This window comes from Pygocentrus nattereri, chromosome 10, assembly GCF_015220715.1.
Source record: "Pygocentrus nattereri isolate fPygNat1 chromosome 10, fPygNat1.pri, whole genome shotgun sequence".
Taxonomy (NCBI): domain Eukaryota; kingdom Metazoa; phylum Chordata; class Actinopteri; order Characiformes; family Serrasalmidae; genus Pygocentrus; species Pygocentrus nattereri.
The window spans coordinates 11,165,907-11,185,365 of NC_051220.1; the positions used below are offsets into that span (position 1 = coordinate 11,165,907).

Here is a 19,459-nt window from a genome sequence, read left to right on the forward strand (position 1 = left end):
TATTGTGATATGAACTGAGTCTGTTCTACAGTTTCTCATTAGGCTGAATGTATAACTGGCTCTAAATGTAGGTATTGTAATATAAACTGAATCTGTTCTACAGTTTCTCATTAGGCTGAATGTATAACTGACTAAATGTAGGTGTTGTGATATGAACTGAGTCTGTTCTACAGTTTCTCATTAGGCTGAATGTATAACTGACTCTAAATGTTTGTACTGTGATATAAACTGCGTGTAACGTGGAGCAAGGAGGCAGACGCACATGCTGAGATAAGCAAGATTTATTAAGGGCAAATCCCGTGTCATAGTCGTAACGGTCCAGGGTCATAAAGCCACCACGGATTGAACGGGGGGGCAGACATGACAGACAAACAATAAACAATAAGCAGGTTCAAACAACACACAGTAACCAGAACAACAAACACAAAGACCAGCAAAGGCAAAAGGACACACACAGGACACAGGTGGAGACAATCAGGGGTGGAGTCATGAAACGAGGGGGCTAAACCAAAACACGAACACATGGACAGGACTGGGAGGGGCCAATCGTGTCACTGAGTCTGTTCTACAGTTTTTCATTAGGTTGAGTGAATAACTGACTTTAAATGTAGGTATTGTGATATAAACTGAGTCTGTTCTACAGTTTCTCATTAGGCTGAATGAATAATTGACTCTAAATGTAGGTATTGTGATATAAACTGAGTCTGTTCTACAGTTTCTCATTAGGCTGAATGAATAACTGACTCTAAATGTAGGTATTTTGATATAAACTGAGTCTGTTCTACAGTTTCTCATTAGGTTGAATGAATACAAGGTTTTGCTGTATTGTTTTATAACAACTGACATACATGAATTACAGAAATAATACGACAGTGAACATGCAGCAAAAATAAAGATGTTAATGTAATCTAAATACTGCTGCATGGAGAGTCACTCCAAAGAGGTCCAGAATATTTTGTAATAGCTCTCACTCGGAAAAACGCAAAAACATGCAATGTGTTCCTCAGTATATGGAGCTTTGATCAAGCTGGGATGCCCCTGTGTCAGAGTGAGGAGGTAGGCGCTGGACAACTGTTGCGACGTTTAACCACTCTAATGCTTGCCTTTACATACAGGAACATGGAGCGCCGCGTCAAAATGTGTCTGGCAGAAAGCAGAGATCACTTCCAGCATCACACATCATGTAATGCAATTGATTGTACATATGTCAAAATATATAGCACATTGTTCAGGTTAAGATTGCTTCATCCTAACAAGAGTTACAGCAGAATATTCAGGGCCTCTTTTGAATTAATCTCCCTGTAGTTTTATTAAATTATGTTTTAATTCAGATCAGAGAAAGCCAGAACCCTGAGCAGCATCTACACAACTTCATCATTAACACGTAACAGTTTTTTTACTTTTTAAACATTTTTTCAACTTTTAACTTCCACATTCATTTAATTAATTATTAATTATTGATGCACAAAAACCTATTTTCCAAAAAAATTGGGACAGTGTCTGAAATACTAAGACCAAAAAGCTGTGATTATTGAAATTTGTTTGACCTGTATTAATTGAAAAAAAAACACACCATATTTAATGTTGTATCTTCTAAACTTATTTATTTATGTATTTCTGTAAATATTCACTCACTCATTATGTGCAGCATTGATGCCATTTCTGACTAAACAGGTCACACATTTGTATTTGCTCATTAATGTTGTTTTCTTATTTTTTGAAATCTCATTTGCATTCTTTCAAACTACATCTTTTCACTAAATATTTATGGTCCCTTACCCTAACTTTTCTGTTGGCATGCTGAGTGCAATTGTAGTGATAACATGAGCTCTGGAAGCTCAGCAGAGAGCTGCTGCAGCTGGATTTAAATCTTGCTTTTTTAAGTAAACTTTTAGAAAAAGTTACGCTCCAAAAATTAAATGTGTATCTGATATCAAACAAGTTCCGTGAGAAGATTCAATCAGGTTTCTGTTCTAACAATAGTACAGCATTGGATCACATAGTAAATGACCTCAGGCTCAGCACTGATGCACAAAATCTTTCTATTTTGGTATTATTGGATCTTAGTGTGTCACGATTGGCCCCTCCCAGTCCTGTCCATGTGTGTTTGTTTTGGTTTTGTAACTCCGCCCCTGATTGTATTCACCTGTCTCTCATTGTCCCTGTGTATTTAAGCCATGTGTTTGCCCTTTGTTTTGGCTGGTCGTTGTTTGCTCGTTGTGTTTGTACTGTTTGTACCGTTTGTACCCTTTGTACCCTTTGCACCCTTTGCATCCTGTTTTGTGTTCATCTTGTCATGTCTGTCCCCCGATTGCTTCGTGTTGGCTATATGACCTTGGACTGTTTTGACCACGACCCTGGATTTGCCCAGAATAAAAGTTGCTTATCTCAGCGTATGCGACCACCTCATCGCTCCTCGTTACATAGTGCAGGTTTTGATACCATTGATCACAAGATTCTAATCCATTGCCCAGAATTCTTGGTAGGCCTTAAAATGGTTTAAATTATATTTAATGTATAGGAAATTATTGATTTGACAGAAAAATCTGGCATTTCTTGTGGGGTCCCACAGGGTTCAGTTTTAGGGCCCTTGCTCTTCTCTTTGTACATGCAACCTCTAGTTGATGTCACTAGGAAACACATACATTTTCGTAGCTATGATGACATGCAGTTATACATTTTACATTATACATTCTGATTCCTTCCGATGATCAAGACTCTGTAGACAGGCTGATCAGCTGTGTGTCAGATATTTCTCAGTGGATGTCACAAAATTTCTTACAACTTAATAGTGAAAAACTGATACTTGGTACTAAAACTCATAGAAAATACTTTATGCGAAGCTCAGTTTTTTAGCTTTAAATACCAAACCTGGTATATGGTCAGTAATGGTGCCTTCACAGATGTGCAGGTTATCCATTAATACCTGCCCCCACCAATGACAGATGCTGAAATTTGAACTTTACACTGGTAACAATCTGGACGGTCCTTTTTTGGCCCAGAGAACATGATGTCCCATATTTCCAGAAGCAATCTGAAAGTTTGACTCGTCAGACCACAATACATGTTTCCACCAAGGATCAGTCCATTTAAGATGCACTCAAATTCATTTAAATGTGGTGATATCCACTACAGAAATATGCTGGTTTTTAATATAGTGCCATCTGAGGAGTCAAAGATCATAGACATTCAGTTGTGGTTTTCAGCCTTGCTCTTTATGCACAGAGATTTCTCTGGTTGTTTCACTGAATCAATGAAACATTAAATATCTTTTTCTAAATACTGCTATAGTTTGCTTTAGATCAAAGTGGATGTACAAGTGTTAGAAAAATTAATATTGTAACCACTTAGTAACAATAATATAAAGATCCCTATGCACCCCTGACCTAGCAGTACACTTTTTCTCACCCCTGGGCTATCAGTGCACTTTGTCTCACCCATGGCCGCTCAGTACACTTCTCTTTTTCTGATGTATTAAGACAGGAATACCAATGTGACGCTGCTCCTTTTTTATGATATATTAAGACAAGGAGAACTGAGAGGGGCCCTAAGAAAAGCAGAACAGATGCACTGGCTTAGCATGAGGGAATGGGAGGTGTAAGCTTTTCCGGCAACTGGAAGGGGGTGTAAATCTAAAGTGTGTAAATCTAACCACTAAAGAACGTACAAAAGCAAAACGCGCCAAGTATATTTTGAGCATTTGCATGTTTTGTGTGTAACTGCTCCCTTGCTGCAAGAATAAAGACTTCACAGACATCGGTGATCTCAGGCTCATTATTTGAAACTTGGTCCCTCGAGCTGGATCCCAACATCTCCTCCGCCACCCAGGTACGGGGACCTGAACCGCATGGGGGAGCCTAGGACTCACATCGTCCATGGAGGTTCCAGGCCAACCACAACAAGCCATCCGTGGAGGTTGAGGCGAACCGCGCAGATCCTACTTGGAGGCCGAGCCGCACCGCAGAGATACATCCGTAGATGACTCAGGGAACAAACCACGATCCATCCGTTGAGGCGCATCCTCTTTGAGGACATTTGAGCTTTCAAAAAGACGCCAGGATCCTCTGGGTGGTGGAGAAGTGATGGGATCATACTAGAACTGCCGAGATACTGCACTTTGAAAGTAAGAAAAGGGTTTTTCTGAAGAAAAGCCAGGCGAGGGAGGCTGGTCATTTATTAGGTGTTTTACTAAGTCCTAGTAAATGAAGACTGGTGGTAGCCGCCCGGCATAAAATCCGAAAGCCATAAAGTATTCGGGTGAAAGACCCTAAATGGTATTCAGGTGAAAGACCTTATTGATGTAGAATTGCAGGTCTATGTGACATTTTGTGTTTTGTGTAAGTGTTTTGGTACCAGTAAAAGTGTTAACATCATGGGTAATTGCTGCAGTACATGTTGTTTTGCATGTTGTAAGCCGCCAGATGTTTGTCCACCAATTTTACCAGTGGACGTAAAATTTACGTGCACTACAATGTCGACAATGCTCAGTGGTATAGAAAAATAGGAAGAACAAGTATGGGTTTAAATGGAGGCTTGGTGTGCCTGAGTGTGAAAGTCTTGTAGCTCAGATTAAGGGAAAGGCAAAAGGCAAGTCAAAAACTTGGTTAAGAAAAGCTCATGATTCTTGAGGAAGCCAGGAAGTGCACTAAGGGTATAAAATGGGCTAAAGATCTTAGAAAAGCTGATGTGCTTGCACTGACTGACAAAGAGGATGAAAATATTGTTTTCAGACAAAGACCCGGACCCCCACCTTATAGATGAGCTCAAACCAACTCACAGACTGATGACCGACTGGACAGAGGAACAAACAGGTCAGACTGACTCTCCTACTACTTATGAGGATGAGAAAGTTAGCGGGGAGGGGAATAAGGATAAGGTAGGGCCTTATCAGGGCCTTGTCACCCTGTGTGCAGGCTGTTGTGGCTGCTTATCTTGCTTATCTGCTTAGTTCAAGCTTTGGCCTCAGTGGTATTGTTTCACAATTTAGTTTTGAGAGTTCTGCACACAGTTATTGTTTTCCTCTTACAGAAGAACATTTCTTATCTCTCTCCTTCTAGACATCTGTCATGCATGACAGTCCTATTCTCATAACCACATTTAACCATTGAAAGATGCACAGGCCTAAATCCCTCAACACTAATGTCGAATGCCTCTGAAGGCCCTCTGCAGACCTGTTTGGCTCAAATTGCTGAAAATGTGCTGCCCCGTGTTGATCTCATGCATCAGCCCTCAGCCAATAGTGACATTACCATGTTTGTGGATGGTTCCAGCAACAAATGCCCTGATGGCATAAATGTTAATTGGTTTGCTGTTGTCACCCTTGACCAAACACTTAAGCCTAGCAAATTGCCCAGCCATCTCTCTGCTCAAGCAGCAGAGCTGATTACTCTTACCGACGCATGCAAACTAGGGGCAGACAAATCTGTCATGATTTATTCTGATAGTCAATATGCATTTTGCCCAGCAATAGAAAAATCGAGGTATGATCACCTCTTCAGGTAGAAGTATTAATCACAAAGATCTCATTCTTAATCTATTAGACTCTATTCAGTTGCCTAAACAGCTTGCTGTTTCTAAATGTGCTGCATACACTTGCACTCTAGATCCTGTTTCTAGAGGCAACCGCAGAGCAGATGAGGAAGCGGAATGCACTCGACTTGCCCGCACCCCTCCTTCTCTGACACACACACACACAGCTAGATGAGTCCTCGCACGTCCTCGCAGATATGCAACGGGTTTCCCCAGTCTTGGAAAAACAGCAGTGGTTGAAGTATGGGGCAAAACTTAATACCTCTAACATCCACTGTTGACCCCATGGGAATTCCAAAAAACCTATTTAGGTATTCTGCGCTTTTGAGCCATGGCCATTGCCATGTCTCAACAGGAGGGATGGTGCATACCATAAACAAAGTATTCACAGCCTATGGGTTTACAAATTACTCAAAGAATTTCTGCTTAGCGAGATCAGAGATATGTGCGAAAAACAACCCACAGGGAAATTTTAGACTTAAAAGAGGCAAGTTTTCAAAATCAATATGTCCTTTTCAACGCATATGTATGGATTTCATAGAGTTGAATAAATGTAAAGGGAAGAAGTATTGTCTAGTAATTATAGACACACTCACTAAATGGGTCAAAATATTTCCCTGCGCTAATCCAGATGCATTAACTGTGGCAAAGGCATTAGTAAAAGAAATAATTCCCAGGTATGGGATACCTCAGAGAATATATAGTGATAATGGCACACATTTTGTAAATAACCTTATCATATATGTGGGTAAAGAACTAAACATAGAACTAAAGAATCATTGTGCTTACCACCCCCAATCAGCAGCTTTGTTAGAAAGACACAACGGCACTAGAGACAGGGAAACATTGGGTCTACTGTCTCCCACAAGGTACACTGAACATGCACATAATGCTGGGAGAAAATTGGTTAACCCCTTTTGAAATGATGCACAGGAGGCCAGACATCATTCCTCAATTTAGATCCTTCTTAAAGGGAAGTGAAGAAGCAGAAAAGATTTTTGCTGATTATATGAAAAGCATGTTGAATAAACAAAATGTTCTCTCTGTTAATAATCCTCCCATACAGGCTGAAGGAGAACTGAAATCAGACAAAGAAGTTCAACCTGGTGACTGGATCTTCATAAAGGTTATGAAAAAGAAGTCCTGGGCAGACCCACGGTGGGAGGGACTATTCCAAGTGCTGCTAACTATACCCACAGCTGTAAAAATAGTTGACCGTTCACTCCTGGATTAATCTCTCTCACTATAAGAAGGGACAAGAACCACGGTCGAAATAATTCTGCCTAGAGTCTCTTAAGGACTAGCTCGGCTACAAAGGGGAATGAAACCAGTAGGGCCACTCGTCTCAACACGAGTTAAGGAATTACAAAGGTCCAGAGACACTAGTGAGCGGGCTCAACCATGGCCAGACTGGCATTGAACTTCCTAATTAGTACTGCCTATGAGCTCTACGTTGTGAAAGGTATTCATACTCCAATTTATCGAGGCAACCCAGTGCATGGGGGCTCCTGAGGACCAATTAACACTGTAAAATTTGACCTGTGCCAACAGAGAACTGGTTACATCTGGGCAAAGAACTATGTATGTGAAACACCCTTGATAGAGAGTCCTGGACCAACCAGGTACTTGGTGCGATAGTTGGCATAATGCATGGGGGCTCCTGAGGACCAATTAACACTGTAAAATTTGACCTGTGCCAACAGAGAACTGGTTACATCTGGGCAAAGAACTATGTATGTGAAACACCCTTGATAGAGAGTCCTGGACCAACCAGGTACTTGGTGCGATAGTTGGCATAATGTTATTTCTAACTCTGGGATATTAAAGTGGGGCTACACACCCCCACTAGCTTCACACGGACCTGAACCCCTGACCCAACGTATGACTATGTATCAAGGCCAAACACCCACAAGCGGTTCTACAGATGATTGTAATACAATTTACCTCACCCTTAAGAATCCGAAACCCTCAGATTTTGGCCTCAACATGCTCTGTGTTTGTCGCCGGACAAGACCCTTTGGGTCATATTGAAATAAAGAATAAACCTTAATACTAGCACAACATCTACCTCCAATTCTATGGCCAGCACTCCAGAAATTAGGAACTCATCTTCTGTTGTCTACGCAAGCAGTGCAGTTCTCTCCATGTCTGAAAAACTATCAATAGAAACAGGCTACACTGGTAGAAACAAATGGTTTGAATGGATGGTGTACACAGCCAAAACCACTAAGGTTAGCAATTGCATAGCATGCTCAGCTAGCAGGCTCCAACTAGGAACAGTTCCTTTCAGGTTAACACAGGCCAAGGCAGCTGAAGGATTAAGGTGTGCCCTGCAGTTGTTCACACATGTGTAATATATATATATATATATATATATAGACACTGTAGTCAATCTGTTTCTCTGATACTTTATTAGCCCCCTTTTACCCTATTCTTCAGTGGTCAGGACCCCCATGGACCCTCACAGAGCAGGTACTATTTGGGTGGTGGGTCATTGTCAGCACTGCAGTAATACTGATGTGGTGGTGTGTTAGTGTGTGTTGCACTGGTCTGAGTGGATCAGACACAGCAGTGCTGCTGGAGTTTTTAAACACCTCAGTGTCACTGCTGGACTGAGAATAGTCCACCAACCAAAAATATCCAACCAACAGTGTCCTGTGAGCACTGATGAAGGACTAGAGGATGACCAACACAAACTATGCAACCGCAGATGAGCCATCGTCTCTGACTTTACATCTACAAGGTGGACTGACAAGGTTGGAATGTCTAATAGAGTGGACAGTGAGTGGACACAGTGTTTAAAAACTCCAGCAGCACTGCTGTGACTGATTCACTCCTAGGAGCACAACACACACTAACACACCACCACATCAGTGTTACTGCAGTGCTGTTTGGTATAGTGGTATATAGTTGGTGTAGTGGGTAACACCTCTGCCTTCTATGCTGGGGTTCAATCCCCACCTGGGTAAGCACCCTACACTATACCAATAAGAGTCCTTGGGCAAGACTCCTAACACTACCTTCGCCTACCTATGTAAAAAAATGATCAAATTGTAAGTTGCTCTAGATAAGAGCATCTGCCAAATGCTGTAAATGTAAATGCTGAGAATGATCCACCACCCAAATAGTACCTGCTCTGTGAGGGTCCATGGGGGTCCTGATCACTGAAGACCAGGTAAAACAAAGTATGCAGAGAAACAAATGGACTACAGTCCAATTGTAGAACTATATAAAAAACAGTCATAAAATGTCATTAAAATCTAAAATTAAAAATACATTATAATGAAGTAAAAGAACTAACTTTGATAGTAAGCAATAAGAAAAATCTAATTATTTACTAGAACAGAACACTAAAATAATTAACATCAAATAAAACAGTTGCAATAAAAATAAATAAATTCTTGTTATTAATGTTACTACTACTACTACTACTACTACTAGTACTACTACTACTAATAATAATAATAACAATAACAATGATAAAACTAAATAAAAAGGAGAAAGAAAAAAGTTAAATTCAACTAAAACAGTTCCAGGATGTCTGAAGGTGTTTAGAGACTAAAGATTTGACTTGACTGAGCGAGTTTTAGAGCCTCTTGTAATGAGTTCCAGCTCACTTTAGCTAAAAGCGGATTTTCCCAGTTCAATATATGACAGGTCATCCAGTGAAATAAGAAATACTTATTTTTTACTGTATTTATGTTTGTATTTATTCTAATGTTACATGGTGTTTCAGAAGCTAAAGCACACATATAGTACTGTGTGGAAGTTTTAATAATAAAATAATAATAATAAATTACATTTATATAGTGCCTTTCACAAACCTAAGGTTGCTTCACATAGCAAAAAAAAAAAACAATACAGAGGAGGAGGAAGAAAAATATGCATTAAACAGAAAAATCTTTAAGTCAGATTTAAAAGAAGAAAGAGAAGAGCCTCCCTGAGGGATTGAGGAAGAGAATTCCAGAGTTTGGGGGCCATGGTGGAAAGTCTGGTGCATGGAACAGCAAGTAAGTTATTGCTAGAAGATCTGAGAGAGCGAGAGGGAGTGTAAGAGGTCAGCAGTTCTCTGAGGTAGGGGGGAGCAAGATTATGCAAAGCTTTGAAAGTGAGAAGTAAGATTTTAAACTTTGAATGCAGAATGCATTCTTGGTGAGGAATTTGATGTGCAGATCAAAATTGAGTGATGAGTCGAGTAAAACACCAAGATTTCTAATGACAGGTGCAGGCTTAACGAGCAGGCCATCAATATTAACTGATAAATTGGATGACTTTGATAGTAGAGGTTTAGGGCCAACCAGTAAGACTTCAGTTTTAGCAATGTTCAGCATGAGAAATACAGTGAATTAGTGTACTGGGAGGGGTATCTGAAGGTGTGTGTGTGTACTGAGATATAACTGAATATCATCAGCATAACAATGGAAGTTTAGGCCATGGCTATGAATAATCTGCCCAAGGGGTGAAATGTAAATTAGGAAAAGTAGGGGTCCAAGAACTGAGCCTGGCGGGACATCACATCTAACAGGAGAGGAGGAGGATTTATGTGGGCCTAATGTAATAAACTGGTGTCTGTCTGGAAGATATGACCTGAACCACTGTAGGGCTGTGTCAGTGATGCCAATAGAGAAAAGACGAGAAATGAGAACATCATGATTAACAGTATCAAAAGCTGCGCTTAATTCGAGGAGAAGGAGAATATTGAGAGAACCACTATCAGCAGACCGGAGAAGATCATTAACAACTCGCAGAAGAGCTGTCTCAGTGCTGTGGTGAGTACGGAAACCAGACTGGAATGGCTCATAGAGGGCATTATCACTCAGAAATTTCTGGAGTTGGGAAACAACCACTCTTTCCATTACTTTAGCTAAAAATGGAAGGTGTGAGATGGGTCTGTAATTAGAAAGAGAAGTTGGGTCCAATTCAGGTTTCTTAAGTATCGGAGTAACAGCAGCAGTTTTAAGGGCAGTAGGAACAGAACCAGAAGAGAGACATGAATTTATCACTGTAGCAATAGGGGTGTTGATTACAGATGAACAGGCCTTGAGTAGAGGGGTGGGGGCAGGGTCAAGCTGACAGGAGGAAGCATTAGACTTAGTGATGAGCTCAGAGACAGAAAAGGAGTCAACAGGTGTGAAACAAGTTAGCTTTGTGTTCATAGAATTAGAATCTGTAAAGGAGAATGGCTGGGAAGCAGATGAAAAGAGGCTATAGAATTGATTAATTTTCTTGTCAAAAAATTTTAGAAACGCCTGACATTGCTCAGGTGAATGGGGGCACGCTGATACAGGAGGATGGAGGAGTTTGTTAATGGTTCGAAAGAGAGCTTTTGGCCTAGACTTAGCATTATTTATGATGGAGAAGTAGTAGCGGGCAGTATTAAGGGCATCCCTATATTTGTGGGTGTGTTGACTGTAAAGTAGAGAGTGGACAGTAAGGCTGCTTTTTTTATAAAGGCGCTCAAGACGCCGACCAATAGCCTTCAGAACCCTTAGTTCAGGGGTGAACCAAGGACAGGAGCGGGCGGCAGGGAGGAGTTTATTCTTAAAAGAGGCAAAATCATTAAGCAGTCCAGAGACAGTGTCATTATAGAGAGAAACCCTGCTCTCAGGGGATGATAGGTTATATAGGTGAGACAGGGCTGAAGACTAAAGAGAAGCAGCAAACAGATTAAGATTGACAGACCTAATATCACGATAGACAACTGAGATAGACAACTGACCTCTCCATGGATCACCACCTTATCGTGGTGGAGAGGTTTGTGTGCTTGAAGGACCCTAGGAGCTATGTTGTCTGGAGCAAAAGCTCCTGGTAGGGTCTCCCATGGCAAACTGGTCCTAGGTGACAGGCCAGACAAAGTGTGATCCATAACCACCCCTATGAGGACAACAAAGCAGGACTTGTGTACCCTGCCCAGATCAGGGTTACCAGGGCCCCACCCTGGAGCCAGGCCTGGGGGAGGGGCACGCCAGCGAGCGTCTGGTGGCCGGGCATTCACTCATGGTGTCAAAGGACTTCTGTGCAAACCACAGTCTGTCCATAACGAACACCATGTTTGAACACAAGGATGTCCATAAGTGCACATGGCACCAGGACACCCTAGGCCGCAGTTCAATGATTGACTTTGTAGTCGTGTCAGCGGACTTGCGGCCATGTGTACTGGACACTTGGGTAAAGAGAGGAGCTGAGCTGTCAACTGATCACCACCTGGTGGTGAGTTGGATCAGGTGGTGGGGGAAGATGCCAGTCAGACCAGGCAAACCCAAACGTATAGTGAGGGTTTGCTGGGAACATCTGGCAGAAGAACCTGTCAGATTGATCTTCAACTCACACCTCCGTCAGAACTTTGACCAGATATCGGGGGAGGTGGGGGACATTGACTCAGAATGGGCCATGTTCCGCTCCTCCATTGTTGAAGCGGCTGACTGTAGCTGTGGTCGCAAGGTAGTTGGTGCCTGTCGGGGCGGTAATCCTCGAACCCGGTGGTGGACACCCCAGGTGAGAGATGCCGTCAAGCTGAAGAAGGAATCCTACCGGACATGGTTGGCCTGTAGGACACCAGAGGCAGCTGGCAGGTATCGACAGGCCAAGCGATCTGCGGCTTCAGTCGTCGCCAAGGCAAAAACCCGGGTGTGGGAAGAGTTCGGTGAGGCCTTGGAAAGTGACTTTAAGTTGGCTCCGAAAAGATTCTGGCAAACCGTCAGGCGACTCAGAAGGGGAAAGCAGTGTGCCACTAGCACTGTATGTAGTGGAGATGGTGTGCTGCTGACTTCGACTGAAGACGTCATTGGGCGGTGGAAGGAATACTTTGAGGACCTTCTCAATCCCACCAACACGTTCTCCAGTGAGGAGGCAGAGTCTGGGGACACGGGAATAGGCTTGTCCATTACTGAGGCCGAAGTCGCTAAGGTAGTTAAAAAGCTCCTTGGCGGCAGGGCTGCAGGGGTGGATGAGATCCGTCCCGAGTTCCTCAAGGCTCTGGATGTTGTGGGGCTGTCTTGGCTGACACGCCTTTTCAACATTGCATGGACATCGGGGGTGGTGCCACTGGATTGGCAGACTGGGGTGGTGGTGCCTCTTTTTAAAAAGGGGGACCGGAGGGTGTGTTCCAACTACAGGGGAATCACACTCCTCAGCCTCCCTGGTAAGGTCTATGCAAGGGTACTGGAGAAGAGAGTCCGGCTTATAGTCGAACCTCGGATTCAGGAGGAGCAGTGCGGGTTCCGCCCTGGTCGTGGAACACTGGACCAACTCTTTACCCTCTCCAGGATTCTGGAGGGTTCATGGGAGTTTGCCCAACCAGTCCACATGTGCTTTGTGGATTTGGAGAAGGCATTCGACTGTGTTCCCCGGGGTATTCTGTGGGAGGTGCTTCGGGATTACAGGGTACATGGCTCTTTGCTACGAGCCATTCAGGCCCTGTACAAACAAAGCAGGAGTTTGGTTCGCATGGCCGGCAGTAAGTCAGACTTTTTCCCAGTGAGAGTTGGACTCCGTCAGGGCTGCCCTTTGTCACCGATTCTATTCATAATTTTTATGGATAGAATTTCTAGGCGCAGTCAGGGGATGGAGGGTGTCCGGTTTGGTGACCTCAGGGTCACATCTCTGCTGTTTGCAGATGATGTGGTCCTATTGGGGACATCAGGCTGTGAACTTCAGCTTTCACTGGATCGGTTTGCAGCCGAGTGTGAAGCGGCCGGGATGAGGATCAGTACCTCCAAATCCGAGGCCATGGTTCTCACTCGGGAAAGGGTGGAGAGCCCTCTCTGGGTCGGGGATGAGCTCTTGCCTCAAGTGGAGGAGTTTAAGTATCTCGGGGTCTTGTTCACGAGTGATGGTACAAAGGAGCGGGAGATTGACAGGCGGATTGGTGCTGGGTCAGCAGTGATGCGGGCTCTTTACCGGTCTGTTGTGGTAAAGAAAGAGCTGAGCCATAAGGCAAGGCTCTCGATTTACTGGTCGATCTACGTTCCCACCCTCACCTATGGTCATGAGCTTTGGGTAATGACCGAAAGAACGAGATTGCGAATACAAGCGGCTGAAATGAGTTTCCTCCGCAGGGTGGCTGGACTCTCCCTTAGAGATAGGGTGAAAAGTTCGGTCATCCGGGAGGGACTCGGAGTAGAGCCGTTGCTTCTTCACGTCGAGAGGAGCCAGTTGAGGTGGTTCGGGCATCTTGTTAGGATGCCTCCTGGACACCTCCCTTGGGAGGTGTCACAGGCAAGTCCACCAGGGAGGACACACCGGGAAAGACCCAGGACACGCTGGCGTGACTATATCGCCCAGCTGGCCTGGGAGCGCCTCGGAATCCCTCCCAGGGAGCTAGTGGAAGTGGCTGGGGAAAGGGAGGTCTGGGCTTCATTGCTCAGGATGCTGCCCCCGCGACCCGAACCCCGGAGAAGCGGAAGATGATGGATGGATGGATGGATGGATGGATAATTTATATCCCCGCGACCCTGACGGAGAAGTGGCTTAGAAAATGGATGGATGGATGGAATTTATATTTGGATTACATTACAGAACCAGAGCTCAGTTCTGCTTGCCATTTGTACAAACCAAAGGTGTCAAAACTCTGCACCCATGTGCTCCAGCCCAGTTTATCCCCTGCTTATTACCACACGCTGCCTCTTCTGACTGTAGGTTCTCCTTCAGCCATTTTTTTGCTCTTGTCCAGTGTCCTTGCATTCCTGATTAAATGATTCACAGAGTAATTTAGTGATTGATTAATAGTTGAATGTCCTATTTGCAGGTGTGTATGATGAGCCAAACTGCAGCGCTAACGTGGACCATGCTATCTTGATTGTTGGTTACGGCACTGATGCTAGCAAAAAGGACTACTGGCTGGTCAAGAACAGGTAAACAAACAAGATAACCAATCACCAAAATGCCAACTCCTGATTATGGTTAACACTACAAGAGTAAATCAAAGCATACCATCAAGGCTTTAGAAACAATGTCCATCTCATCAACATTACTGACAAGTGTTTTTTTTTTCTTTTTTCTTTGGCATCCACAAAATGAAAAATCTCTTTGACAAAATTAAAATTAAAATTTTACTGATGTCCAAAAAAATGTATAAGATAGAAAAAACATGTACAAACACTATGTGTTAATGCTTTATTCATTAACTTAGTTAAATTGGGAGCACACCTAATATTTCAGACTTCAACACTTAAACATCCTATAGCCTAGGAACCCTACTTACAGGCCAGCAGCCAGTTGCTTCAGCAGTCCAATTGTAGCCTAATTGGAATGTAAAATGTCACTACATTCACGTTTACGAGCTCCTAGCTTGCACCAAATAACATAATTTATATGTATCTTTAAGTTATTAAAATGTATGCTACCCAATAATAGGTGTAAATTCTCCCATAAAAATCAGTTAAATTGGCTGGTCAGTTTAATCGATGGGAAAACATGCAAGAAAATGGAATACCTCTCGGCAAACCAGTCTTGCAGGATAGATTACATCCATCAATCAGCAATAGAAAAGATCACAGACCTTGTAACACAGATTTACACAACACAAACAGTAGCAGAGCCCTGAGTCTACTTTGTGTCTGGAACTGAGATTTTTGTACAGGGTGACTCCAAAACCTGGTGGCCGACTCTTCACATGTTCACATCATTTACTTGTGTTTTGTATGTAATCAGTGTAAGACTGGAACTGGTGTGTGTGATTCCAGTTGAAACTGAGCTCTGCAAGTCCGTGGATCTCCTGGAGGAGGGATGGGATCTCCAGAATTAGATCTGAACTACAGCAATGAATATGTTGTATCTCTAGCTATAAAACAACATTGAAGATAAAGCAGTTCATGAGTCAATTTTATGAAACGTTGTTTTTCTACAGATTGGAGAGAGACAGAAACCAGAAAGTCCAACAGAGGAGGTTACAGTCTCATCAGACTACCATTTATTTACCTATGCAGCAAAAAAAAATAAAAAATAAAAAAATTACCTAAAAATTAAAATATATGTGTTGCCTGATATAATAAACTCTGAGCATTCACAAAATTCACTACATGTGTAATGGTTTCAATTATTGCTGTATGTCCATTTTTTCACGATTCAATTGTAGAAAATTTTTGTGACTCACAGAAATATCTGACACACAGCTAGTTAGTCTGTTAACAGAGTCTTAATCATCAGAAGGAATGCAAATGTATAACTGCGTGTCATCAGCATAGCTATGAAAATGTATACTATGTTTCCTAATCACATCACCTAGATGTAGAATGCACAAAGAGAAAAGCAAAGGCCCTAAGACCGAACCTTGAGGGACTCCACAAGAAATGCCAGATCTTTTGATGAATGATTTCCCATTGAAACCATGAACTCTCTATTAGATAAATATGATTTGAACCATTCTAAAACTGTGCCCAAGAGGCCAACCCAGAATTCAAGACGTTTGATTAGAACATAAAATCTGCACTAAGATTTAATAAAACCAGAATTGAAGGGTTTTGTGCATCAGCACTGAGCCTGAGGTCATTCACAATGTGAAACAGTGCTGTCTCAGTACTATGGTTGAAGGCAAAAACTGACAGAAACTTCTCATATAACTTGTTTAATATTAGATACGCATTTAATTGAAAACAACTTTTTCTAAGAGTTTACTTTAAAAAGAGAGGTTTGAAATTGGTATTAGTACAGAATGGTGATAGGAACCAGACATCCACCTCTCTCTGAAAGCTCAGAAAGTTATTACATGAAATGGTTATGAATACACTGTCTGATGTCTGAGAAATTGTTTTATGATAATTTTGATAAGATTTTGGCCTTAAACCATAAACGTGCAGGCTGGTCCCTATTGAAAAAATCAGTGAAAAAAAGGTGGACTTGCCTGTGACACCTCCTGAGGGAGGCGTCCAGGAGGCTTCCTAACCAGATGTCTGAAACACCTCAGCTGGCTCCTCTCGATGTGAAGAACAGCGGCTCTACTACGAGTCCCTCCCGGATGACTGAACTTCTAGAGATAGGGTTATCTCTAAGGGAGAGTCCAGCCACCCTGCGGAGGAAACTCATTTCGGCCGCTTGTATTCACGATCTTATTCTTTCGGTCATTACCCAAAGCTCATGACCATAGGTGAGGGTGGGAACGTAGATTGACCGGTAAATCGAGAGCCTTGCCTTATGGCTCAGCTCTTTCTTTACCACAACAGACCGGTAAAGAGCCCGCATCACTGCTGACCCAGCACCAATCCGCCTGTCAATCTCCTGCTCCCTTGTACCATCACTTGTGAACAAGACCCCGAGATACTTGAACTCCTCCACTTGAGGCAAGAGCCTATCCCCGACCCAGAGAGGGCTCTCTGCCCTTTTTTCCGCCTGAGAACCATGGTCTCAGATTTAGAGGGACTGATTCTCATCCCAGCTGCATCACACTCGGCTACAAACCGATCCAGCGAAACCTGAAGTTCACAGCCTGATGTCCCCAATAGGACCACATCATCTGCAAACAGCAGCGATGTGACCCTGAGGTCACCAAACCGGACACCCTCCATCCCCTGACTGCACCTAGAAATTCTATCCATAAAAATTATGAATAGAATCGGTAGGAAAGGGCAGCCCTGATGGAGTCCAACTCTCACTGGGAACAAGTCTGACTTATTGTCGGCTATGCGAACCAAACTCCAGCTTTGTTTGTACAGGGCCTGAATGGCTCGTAGCAAAGAGCCATGTACCCCATACTCCCAAAGCACTTCCCACAGAATACCCCGGGGAACACAGTCGAATGCCTTCTCCAGATCCTCAAAGCACATGTGGACTGGTTGGGCAAACTCCCATGAACCCTCCAGAATCCTGGAGAGGGTGAAGAGTTGGTCCAGTGTTCTACGACCAGGGCGGAACCCGCACTGCTCCTTCTGGATCTGAGATTCGACTATAAGCCGGACTCTCTTCTCCAGTACCCCTGCATAGACCTTACCAGGGAGGCTGAGGAGTGTGATTCCCCTGTAGTTGTGACACACCCTCCGGTCCCCTTTTTTAAAAAGAGGCACCACCACCCCAGTCTGCCAATCCAGTGGCACCGCCCACGATGTCCACGCAATGTTGAAGGCATGTCAGCCAAGACAGCTCCACAACATCCAGAGCCTTGAGGAACTCAGGGCGGATCTCATCCACCCCTGGAGCCTTGGCACCAAGGAGCTTCTTCACTACCTTAGGGACTTCGGCCTCAGTAATGGACAAGCCTATTCCCGTGTCCCCAGACTCTGCCTCCTCACTGGAGAACGTGTCGGTGGGATTGAGAAGGTCCTCAAAGTATTCCTTCCACCGCCCAATGACGTCTTCAGTCGAAGTCAGCAGCACACCATCTCTCCACTATATACAGTGCTAGTGGTACACTGCTTTCCCCTTCTGAGTCACCTGACGGTTTGCCAGAATCTTTTCGGAGCCGACTTAAAGTCACTTTCCAAGGCCTCACCAAACTCCTCCCACACACGGGTTTTTGCCTTGGTGACGACTGAAGCCGCAGATCGCTTGGCCTGTCGATACCTGCCAGCTGCCTCTGGTGTCCCGCAGGCCAACCATGCCCGGTAGGACTCCTTCAGCTTGACGGTATCTCTCACCTGGGCTGTCCACCACCAGCTTCGAGGATTACCGCCCCGACAGGCACCATTTACCTTACGGCCACAGCTACAGTCAGCCACTTCAACAATGGAGGAGCGGAACATGGCCCATTCTGAGTCAATGTCCCCCACCTCCCCCAATATCTGGTCAAAGTTCTGACGGAGGTGTGAGTTGAAGATCAATCTGACAGGTTCTTCTGCCAGACGTTACCAGCAGACGCTCACTATACGTTTTTAGCGGTATATACTGTATATACGTTCCTCAGTACTTGATTGTAAGTGTAGTTTACTCCCATCACACATCTATCTTTGCATATAGCATGTCTTTTGTATATGTATGTTATTGTGTTCAGTTTTCTGTTTACACCTGCACCAAAAGAAATTCCCTGTACATCTGATACTTATTCTGACAAATTTTTGAGATTTTCACTTGAGATTGTGCTAGTCTCAGACTGAGACAGGCTGCAATTTCTCTTACTAGTAAGACAAAATAACAACCAAAGAAAAAAAAATTGAGAACGTGGTTCAAAAAGCACTAGTCCAGGGGTTGCAATTCAAATATTAAGAAGAGCCATTTTATCTTTTCAAGAAAAATAAACTACCTTGGGAGCCATTTTACTATCTTGGCTGTAAATATGTATCAGTATGTGCTAATGTCCTAGAATAGGCTAACAAAAACAGACTTACTTTGCACTGCTTTAATCTTTAACTCAGCCAAAGCTGCTTTTCTCGCATCTCGGGCAGGAAACTTTTCCAAAGTAGAATAGTTTCTTGTAAAAATGTCTCTTAACCTTCTACTTCTCACGAAGCTGAAGTTAGCTTTTCATTCACCAGTTTCTTGTTCAAATTATAAAGTTTGAATGAGAAGCTGACTTTAGCTTCCCGACTTTAGTGTCCGACAGTTTCTCGTTGCAGATTATTAATACAAATCAGTCCATTTGTCATAAATTATCCATGCTCATTCAAATCATTACCTTACATTAGCTACTAGCTAGATGAGAATGTTGTCTGCATTGCTATGGCGACCAGCAGTGTGCGCTGACCTTCTGAGTTAAAGAGTGAAATAGCAGTTATACACTGATTCCAGTGTTTAAGATCATTTATTGTTAAAACTGTGTAAGAATGATCAGCAGAGCTTTATTTTACTGTATTGGAGGATTATTTTATTTTATTTATGCTGTGGAGCCGCAACAGTGCGGTAAAAGTGCCGTATGTTGCCAACCCATGTTTTAATCAAACTCCACTTCCACAGTGTAAAGACTCTCGGCCCACCACCCAGTAAAACCCTGCTGGCAGGTTGAAAAGTATCTTGGCCCAGTATATGAAATAGGGATCAGTGTGTAGGAAAGCATGAACAAAATGGA

At 43.3% G+C, this 19,459-nt stretch overlaps 1 protein-coding gene across 1 annotated transcript in view; it reads left to right on the plus strand.

The window, feature by feature from the left end:
* Nucleotides 1–7,584, plus strand: part of LOC108413039 (procathepsin L-like) — a 161,528-nt gene extending 153,944 nt beyond the window's left edge. The window contains exon 10 of the mRNA XM_037542165.1: nt 6,596–7,584. The gene's annotated coding sequence lies outside the window, so the exon portion shown is untranslated. The remainder of the gene's footprint in view (nt 1–6,595) is intronic.
* The last annotated feature ends 11,875 nt before the right edge of the window (nt 7,585–19,459 follow it).